The following is a 3322-nucleotide window of genomic DNA, read 5'->3' as shown; positions in this document are numbered from 1 at the left end:
TGCTTCTGGCATTTCAGAGACTGTGCAAGGTTTTGAAACCCAGGAGACTGTGATTTTTTTAGCTGTTTGTACCTCCTTTTCAAGAACTTGTTGGATTTTAAGTCTCCCCTCTCTCCTACAATTTGCACTTTATCAAAAAGTGATCTTGAATATATTTGTTATCAAATTTTAGCTAGCTTGCTTGCCAATGTTTTAGAAGTGAAACAATCTTTAGATATGATATGAATTTTGTAAAATAAAAAATACAGTATCTTTTTCTTTTTTTTTTTTTGTCACTGAAAAAGAAAAGGTTTTATTGTCCGCAGACAGCTGTTCCTGCTCCAGACATCACGCACCTGTTTTCTTGGTGATGTGGTCCCCACCACACAACCTTTCGGCATGAAGAAGTCACTGGTCACTTCAACATAGTAGACAAAACCACACAGAGGGTTGGTGCTCTTGTCAGACAGGTCATAATCAGTTGAAGTATTATTCTTGATTAGTTTACCATCCTTAATGAAGTTGCCCTGACCAATCTTCATATTTTCCCATTGATCTCAATGCAGTGATGGTAGCCTTTCTGCCCAACCCAAGCCACAGAGAAGGCCACACTGGGCAGGATGCCAGGATCCAATACAGACAGCCTTGTACAGCCCTCAATGGGTCTTGTGGGGCAGCTTCTTGGCGTGTCAGCGACTGGGGAACCCTTTGTAGCCTTTGCCCTTGGTCACACCAATGACATCAATTATCTCATCCTACCCAAACACCTGGGCCTGGTACTCTAGCCTCTCCTGGGTCCAGTCCATTTCTCAGCCACAGTGCCTCCATTCACCTGGATGTCCATCAAATGGGCTTTCTTCTGGCCCAGAGGAAGCAGCTGCATCTGGTTATGGGTGATAATGTGCATGACCTGGCAGTATTTCTTCATGCTCCTGAGGTCTTTCTCCAGTTGCTTCTTGCCCATGTCATTCTGCCACTTCTTGCAAGATTTGGTGAAGGCTTTCTTCTTAGATTTATGCCAGTTCTTATAGAAGTCACTTTTGCACTCATCACTTATGTGCTCAGCAAAAGATGGTCTTGAAGGTTTTGAGGTCTTGAGGGGTTTCCATGTAGCCCACAATGCTTACAACCATCATGGGTGGTGTCTCCACTATGGTCACAGCCTCCACAACCTCCTTCTTATTCATGTTGGTTCCTGGCCTATGGACTTCTTGCAAGATGTAGGTAATACCAGCCTTGTAGCCCAGAAAGACTATGAGATGGACAGACTTGGAAGGTTCATCTTTAGAGAAGCTCTTCACCTTCCCACGATGCATACTGCTGTACTTTGGAGGCAAGAAGCCCAAGGATCCCTGTCTGGGAGAAGAGAACTTTCTGTGAAACATGGCGTCACCAAATCCTGCCGGTAGAGGCACACAATCCCTCCAGTAGAGGTGTCAAAGCCCTGGTAGAGGTAAGCAATGCCCTTACAAAACCAACTTTTTTTTTTCTATGTAAAGATCATCCTCTTGTTAAACCCAACTTGCCTGTTCCTAATATGTACTTGATTCCAAACCAAGAAAAAAAAAAGTTAGATATGAGTGAAGGTCTATTATAACAAGATATGTTAAAATAATCTCTAAATATGTCTTTAAGATAATGCCTGTGTAAACTCATTGGAGAGCAACTATACATTATTGATCAACTAAAATGGAAATGTGGTAAGCAACTATTTTATTCATTTGTAATGTTCAAAATATCTTACAATACAATGTCTGTTCAATACTTAACTGTATTTTATATCAGAGTGAAATTTCATTTCAATGGAGAAAATAATTTTAAAAAATCACTCTTGAAAAGTCACTTTCATTAAAAAAAGTCACTGTCATAATAGATGGGATGATAACTCAATGCTATCTTGAAATATATTATACATCCAAGAATAAATTAAGGAGATAATACAAATAAGTACTTTAATATTTTAATCATTTGTAACTTTGAACAATGATTAGTTATAATAATATCTATAGTAAAATAAAAAAAATAGAATGACATGTTTTAAAAAACTTCTCAAATGCTATTGATTATATGTATTCTTTTCCATATCAGATGACATATTTAGAAATATAACCACATAAAAGATTTTGATCTTTTGCTGTAGTTTTGCTTTGGGATTTAGGTTAAAAAATAGCCGGTATGTAAGGAGTATATTTCCTGGTATTTCCATTTGATTGAGGATTTACATTGGATCATAAATTTGACCTTCCTTTTTGGGTGAAAAATGCTTTATGATTCTCATATTCACCTTCTGACACCTAAGCTGTAGCCATAAAGTGGAATAGAACCATTGCCCTCTGCTAAATGTCAAATCGGTGACCACATTCTCAGAATGCAATAAAGAAACTACAAAGGAACAACACAAAAAGTTAAGGGATGCATTTTTTTATATCAGCTCAAGTAATGGTTTAATACAGTATGTTCTGGTAGTTGAGATATATACTGAAGTAACAACCTGCTCTCATAATTTAGACATTGTAGATTTTAAAGTCTTTTAAACATTCATCACTTTCTTTAAAGAAAGAAGATTATTTTTAAAAAAGTTCTCAAAATGAAATTCATTTATGAATTATCCTTCTTGTATATTCATTTCTTTTTCAAAATTAGCAAGTGTTTAATATTTTAAATGATTGAAAAGTTAAGAACTCATTACGTTTCACAAATGATATGATGCACGTACTTTTTTAAACAACTTAGATTTAGAAGAAAGATTGATTTCTAAAACTACTAAGTTATTTTTGATTACTAACTGTAAACTTTTATATAAACATTGAGGAAGTTCTTAACCAATGGATGTCATGGCAATCAGTTTTGAATTGACGATATGACATGTGCTCCCATCCTAGTCAAGTTTAACCAGCTTCCCTCATGTTTGCTGATAAATGGAGAAGCTAGGAATGCCAATCTAGAGGGGTAGAATTACAATATAGAGGGGTTGATTCTGATTCTGGAATCAGTGCAGAAACCTGTAGAAAGCTTTCTGCTCTTCACAGTTACTTTTCTCATCATTATAACAAAATATCTGAAATGATAAACATAAAGATAAAAATAGTTATCTTTGCCACATTTTGGAAGTTTCAGTCTGTGTTTGGTTGGGCCCATAACTTTGGGCCTATAGCGTGTGACAGGGCAAACTGTCCATCACTTGGCCAGGAAGCAAAAGAAATGTAGTAAGGGGCTGGAGTTCCTTCTCCTATGGGAGAACACTCCCAATTACCCAAGGACCTCTCACTAGGCATCATCTCCTAAAAACTCCACCACCTTCCAAGAGTACCATCCTGGGGACCAATCCTTTAACACATAAGCT

At 36.9% G+C, this 3322-nt stretch overlaps 1 pseudogene; it reads right to left on the bottom strand.

The window, feature by feature from the left end:
- Window positions 1–272: 272 nt before the first annotated feature.
- LOC124994169 (60S ribosomal protein L3-like) lies at window positions 273–1364 on the bottom strand (annotated as a pseudogene).
- Window positions 1365–3322: the final 1958 nt, after the last annotated feature.

Source organism: Sciurus carolinensis, chromosome 10 (genome assembly GCF_902686445.1).
Source record: "Sciurus carolinensis chromosome 10, mSciCar1.2, whole genome shotgun sequence".
Taxonomy (NCBI): Eukaryota; Metazoa; Chordata; class Mammalia; order Rodentia; family Sciuridae; genus Sciurus; species Sciurus carolinensis.
Note: the sequence above shows the minus strand (reverse complement) of the source record. Positions and strands in the feature narration are given on the sequence as shown.